Below are 6,808 nucleotides of genomic sequence, written 5' to 3'. Positions count from 1 at the left end.
ACCATCCTGCTCCAGAGGTTGTTGAAAAGTTGTTGCAGCTACATAGGGCCCTGGTCAGACCCCACTTTGAGTACTGTGCTTAGTTCTGGTCACCTCACTACAGGAAGGACGTGGAAATCATAGGAAGGGTGCAGAGGAGATTTACAAAGATGTTGCCTGGATTCAGGAGCATACCTTATGAGTATAGGTTGAGTGAACTCGGCCTTTTCTCCTTGCAGCGACGGAGGATGAGAGGTGACCTGATAGAGGTGTACAAGATAATGAGAGGCATTGATTGTGTGGATAGTCAGAGGCTTTTTCCCAGGGCTGAAATGGCTAGCATGAAAGGGCATAGTTTTAAGGTGCTTGGAAGTAGGTACAGAGGAGATAGCAGGGATAAGTTTTTTTACGCAGAGAGTGGTGAGTGTGTGGAATGGGCTGCCGGTGACAGTGGTGGAGGTGGAAATGACAGGGTCTTTTAAGAGACTCCTGGATGGATACATTGAGCTTAGAAAAATAGAGGGCTATGGGTAAGCCTAGGTAGTTCTAAGGTAAGGACATGTTCAGCATAGCTTTGTGGGCTGAAAGGCCTGTATTGTGCTGTAGGTTTTCTATATTCTAACTTCGATCTTGGATTTGTGCTGGTTAAATTAATTTCTTTCCTTGGAATCAGTGGTGCCTGAACTTTGCTGGCCATGAAATATTGCTGGTACTTTCATCCTGGTACAGGACTGAATAAATTCAGAAATCCATCACCAACCGTTGCCCACCGCAATGCACGTTTTTAGCTACCAAGCAGAGACTATCCTTAGGCTGCTTATCAAACTTTGTATGTTCTTTCCTGTATTTATTAAGTCTTGATTTGGAATCATAAACTTTCAACATCTCCTTTCTTCCCACCGAGGCTGCTCAAGCTGTTGAGGTCCTCCAGCAGATTGCTTGCCTGCACTTCACTCTAAAAGAAGTCCTGAATCTGAACTTTGTCAACATCTTCTTGATTTCCTTTAAACCACATTTAAAAAAAAGAATCTGAAATTAAACTATATTTTACACAGAAATTATGTTCAAACTGGAAGTATCAAGGCCTTAAGTATTATTTTACGAAGAGAATGTCAAATAATTTAAATCATAAAATTGATGAAGTAATACACACTCTGGAATTGTGGAATATATATATGTAGTATGACATTTATTAGCATTTTCAACTTCACATTTAATATAATTAAGATGGATTATTTTATTGTGGATGTTTTATGACAATAATAGAGTACAGTGAACAATATATCAGTGCTATTAATAGATTTAATGGCATAGAAATGTTCAAGAAACAGTTATATGAGACAAGTGGAACAGACAGATGAGTAATATATTCTACAATGTTTTAATAAAATGTTATTACTTAGGCATGTGCCAAACATTAATCATTTATTGGAAATTCTTTCAGAATTGAAAAAGATACATGAGTATTGTGTGTATTACGTAGGTGAAGAAGCGGTGAAAACTTTGAGGCAAGTGTCATGGTGGTATGGCTCAGCAGTAGAAGGTGGTGGGAAGAAAAGGTTCAATTTTTTCAGTGAAGAAACTGAATTGATCTTTAGTGAGGGTTAGGTCTGCCAGACCGCAAAAAAAATTGAGTGAGGGTAAGGGAAAATTGCAGGACAGAAGGTATTACTGGAGGAAGAGGAAGTAATCAGTAAGATATAGTAGGAGTGAATCAGAGATAGAGTGAGAAAACAATCAGGGAGAGATAGAATGAATGTGGATGATGAGAGGTGGGGTGAGTGAGCAATCATGGCGAGATTGAGAGTAGATCAATAAATATAGAAAGGGCAATTAGGGAAAAGAGGGAAATCAATGTAGATCAAGAAAGGGAGAGAGATAGAGAGATCAACAGAAATAGATTAAGAATAGGCATAAATCAACAGGGACATTGAGAAAGAGTGATTAATTAGAGAAGATAAGAGTAATTGTTTACCAGATTACTCATATGTGGATTGATTGGTTACAGAAAATGTTGGGTGTGATCTCCTAGTCCTGATTTTCAACTTGAATGATATTTGTTTTCACTAAACCCACAGATCTTCCTCTGCCCTTACTGTGGTCAGGTGTGACCAAATGTCGTCTTGTACTCATTATAGCTTTAAAGTTCTGATTCACAGCCTCAGGCATCAGTCTTATCGGTACTTTGCAATATATTAGAAAGGATGCTTGAAAAGCTGGATCCTGCTGCATTATGTTATTGAATTCTGTTTACAGCTTAGTAAGTGGCATAACCTTCCAAGCGCCAGAAGAGTTTCACATGTAACATCTGTGTAAAAAAAAATCCTCCTTCTCTGCCTCAGTCTGTTATTTTGCAAGATTTCATTGTTTATCCAAAATATAATTTTAACATCATTAGAAGTCCCTGTCAATTTGAACTAGATTTTTTTTATTGCTTAAATAGCATATTTTAAAAACTGTTCATGTTGGGAAGGTTCCAGTTAAATATTAACTACATGGGTCATGAAGAGAAAGTTATTTAAAAAGGGTAAGATAGATAACTTTCAGCTTTGAGTGTTATGGTCCAGTCCGGAGCCTGCATTCCGGATCTTGTAGCCGTCCCTCCTTTCACCCTTGAGCCCAAATAGTCACACCTGTGGATCATCGTGGCTTGTTTGGACTCAAGGAGGCGCAACTGATGCCCATCAGCTGGCGGTATATATAGAGGGCCCTGGGACTGAGTGGAGTTGGGAGGTTGTTCTGCCTATCCTGTTCCTCTGGTTGCCCTGGCTTGGAGTTTCCCTTGTTAAAGATGAGTTCTTTGAGTAAGTCTGGCAGTCACCCTGGACCTGGTTCCCTTCCTATCCCTTGCCTCTGTTGGGCAAGCCTGGCTGGACTGCTGTTGCCCAGCAGGGGACTCTGCCCCTTTCCATCCCTCACTACTGACGGGTTGTGCCCCACAACCTACCCAGGTGCCCCGCGACCTGCTCAGGCCCCCGTGTTCCTGCCTGGGAGGTCTGGACCCTGCCTAGGAGTTATGCGGCCTGCCCAGCGAACTCTGGGATCCTGCCTTGCCTGAACTCTAAGACTCTCCCGGAACCCCAGAATCACCTTGAACGTCACATCCCTCACGCACACCACGGTCACCACATCTTGTCTATCGTTTAGTTGTTCCTGTCCTGACCCTAGTACTTCAGTGCCTGCGTCCTGCACTTGGGTCCAACCTCCTGTCCCCTTATGACATTGAGGGCATTTCCCTGAATATCCTTCTCCTCTCTTTCAGGAATAATTTTAAAATGATGATGGACAAAAGTCTGTTTGTTTCACCCAAATCTTTTTTAATCAAAATTCATTTGCCTTTCTCACAATTTGAGTGCACCTCAATAAATTCATTTGTCATCTTTATTACCTAAATTTTATGTCACGGTGAGCGCTGGCAACGACTGAACCCTGGTGCAGAGACATGGCAGACTACAATGTAGAGACGGAAACAAGAGATTATACATTGGAACACCAACATCAGTTGCATGAGACAGATCATTTTCCACACAAGGAATCTACCAACAGTGCTAAACAGGAGTTAGTCTTAAATATTCATAAAAAGTGGAAAACCAAGGAAAGGGTGGAGATCGGGGAAGAAAGGGAGGAGAGCAGTTAAGGATGGGGGATAAGGATAGGGAGGTAGGACTGCAGTAGGTAAAAGATCCACTGGTAAGGAGGTCAAGGAATGAATAGGGTACAATTAACCTGACAAGATTTAGCAGAAAGCAAAAAGGCTTAACAACTTTAGTTAAGACAACAGTGAGTAAATATAGGTGTTCAAGTAACCTAGAAGCCAATGCTTTATGGCATGCTGCAGAGGCCTATAGGACTCATAACACTTGTAAACTGGATCAGAATCAGGTTTAATATCTTTGCAGCAACAGTACAATGCGATACATGATAAATATATTTTTAAAATTTGAATTACTGTAAATATATATTAAATATTTAAATTAAGATAAGCAGTGCAAAAACAGAATTTTTTTCTAAATATTGAGATAGTTCAATGTCCATTTAGAAATTGGATGACAAAGGGGAAGAATCTGTTGCTGAATTGCTGAGTGAGTACCTTCAGGCTTCCGTTCTTCCTTCCCAGTGGTACCAAAGAGTTCTCGTTAGTTCCACAAAAAATGCAAAGTACGTTTTAATTAGACAAGGGCCAAAGGAGTGATAAATATCAATGACAACTACTTTGGTGCCCTGTGTCAAATGAGCACAACAGACTGTACTGCCCAGCAACCACACTGAGGTGAAAGTCATTAAAGTCCAAAAGTGATCTTTAAGCCATAGTAAGAAGCAATGCAATTTTTGAAATTCTGCTGCAACAAAAGAATTAATCATTCTGGAACCTAAAGTCCAAAAGAAGTTCCACCCTGTTACCTCACCAGTTCAAGGTCAAGGAAGTCTTATGTTCATTGCATGGAAGGTGCCCGTGTGTGACTTACTTCAACATGAGGCAGCTGTGTACACAAGTTACCATGTGGTCTTCACAAAGCATAGGCTTGGTTCAATAGCAAGGAGGTCTAAGACAATTGACAACACTGCTGCTCAGACTTAAAGAGAATACATCTGTGGACACACATAAACGGATGTACTTTAGCCACGCAAACAGAACACTCATACCCTATTCATTTCTTGACCTCCTTACCATTGGATCCTTTCCCCACTGCAGTCCCACCTCCTCATCCTTACCCACCTTCCTTAACTGCTCTCCTCCCTTATCTCCACCCTTTCCTTAGCATCTTCCTCCTTTCCTTACCTCTAGACTCACCACTCACTCCTGTGCAATTTCATCCCCCCTTTACTTTCCAACTGCTGATAAGACTGCCAACACTGCCCCTAACTTCAACTGCACCCATCCCCTCCCTCCACCATTGCTTGTCTTCAAAGCCAATTGGGCTACAACAGCATTCCAGTCCCACACCAACTGTGGTGCTTAAATTTATACAGTCTTCAGTCCAAACTCCCCAGAACCGGCCCATTTACACTTGGCTGACTTCATCACCCAGCATAAACTATGTGAGTGAATGTTATTGCAAACTAGCTCCCATATAGTCTAGACATCAAGATCTCGGTCGATGGCAAGGTGTTCTGTCTCCAATAAACTCTTCAATATGCTTTCAGCAATGGCACTTGGCTAGATAAATCAACATTGTTTTGAAACTGCAAGGCAGCCAGAAGGTCAGATAGAACCCTGACCAATATTTATCCTGCAACTAACCTCATAAAAAAGTTATCTGACCACCATCATATTTGTCTCACCATTTACCTGGACACCATCATATTAATCTCAACATTGACAAGTAAAACAAGTGGGCAAATATTTGGACAATGGAGTGTAATGTAGGAAAATGTGAAATCATCCATCTTGGCAGGAAAAGTGAACACAAAAGCAGAATGAAATAGTATCACATTTCAAAGCTGTGGGATATAGAGGGAGATGAAAGCCTTAATGCATGATTCACAAAAGGCTAGTACTCATATACAATAAGTGACCAGCAAATCTATCAAAACGTGATTGCTAGGGGAAACTGAACACAAAAGTAGAGAGTTCAACATAGAGCACAGAAAGACAAACATCATCCCACCATCATATACCCATTTATGGCACTGTGGAGGCCATACAGACTGTTACAGAAATGCTTGTTCTTTTTTTTAAGATAGTTCTTTATGACGTTAGCCATGTGTTTGAGGTCATTGTCCTGCTGCAGAATGAAATTGGGACCCATCAGACACCTCCCTGATGATTTTGTGTGATGAATGAGAATCTGCTTGTATTGTGGATTCCATTAATTTTGACCAGATCACCAACTTCATTTGCAGAAATGTGCTCAAACCTGCAGGGAATCTCCAGTGCTGCACTCATTCGTATAGAGTTTTCCAGCTGCCCTGTCTGAGCCAAAAATTTCAAACTCTGACTAGTCAGTCCAGAGCACTTGCTGCCATTGCTCAGCATCCCAGTCCTTGTGTTTTTATGCTTAGGTTAAGTCGCTTGGCTTTATTTCCACTTCAGAGAAATGGCTTTTTGGCGGCAACTCTTCTACGAAGACCAATTCTGGCAAGACTTCCCTGGACTGTAGAAGGGTGTTGTTGCGTTTCAGTGAGTTCAGACCTGATAGCAGTGCTGGACTTTTTCTGATTTAGAAGGATGTCTGCTTGATATATCTCTCATCTGCAGCGTTCCGTTTCCGTGCCCAACCACTGCATTTCTGGTTCTCAACCTTGCCTGTTTCTTTGTGCTTCTTCAGCAGAACTTGGAAAGCATATCTTGAAACTCCTGTCTGCCGCAAAATTTCTGTTTGAGAGAGACCTTGCTGATGCAGGATGACTACCTTGTGGCTTGTTGCTCTGCTCACTCTTGACCTGGTGTAAGAATTGATTACTTGATGGTTAAACTGTCACACCTGCCACAGCCTCAACTTTCAGTTTGGTTGTCCTTCGCCCAGTTTGATCCTTCCACACCCATTTCAGTTTCAGTTAATCAATTAAGTTTATTCAGCTCATTATGTCATTCATCTGTTTGTTATATTTGATTAGTCATCTACTGGACTACATACCAAAATCATTAAGTTTTTATTTGAAGAATGGTCTATTACTTAATATAGAAACATAGAAAACCTACAGCACAATACAGGTCCTTTGACCCACGATACTGTGCCGAACATGTACTTATTTTAGAAATTACCTAGGGTTACCTATAGCCCTTTATTTTTCTAAGCTCCATGTACCTATCCAGGAGTCTCTTAAAAGACCCTATCGTATCTGCCTCCACCACCATCGCAGGCAGCCCATTCCATGCACTCACCAC

The sequence above is a fragment of the Hemitrygon akajei genome, chromosome 22, assembly GCF_048418815.1.
Source record: "Hemitrygon akajei chromosome 22, sHemAka1.3, whole genome shotgun sequence".
NCBI lineage: Eukaryota > Metazoa > Chordata > Chondrichthyes > Myliobatiformes > Dasyatidae > Hemitrygon > Hemitrygon akajei.
Note: the sequence above shows the minus strand (reverse complement) of the source record.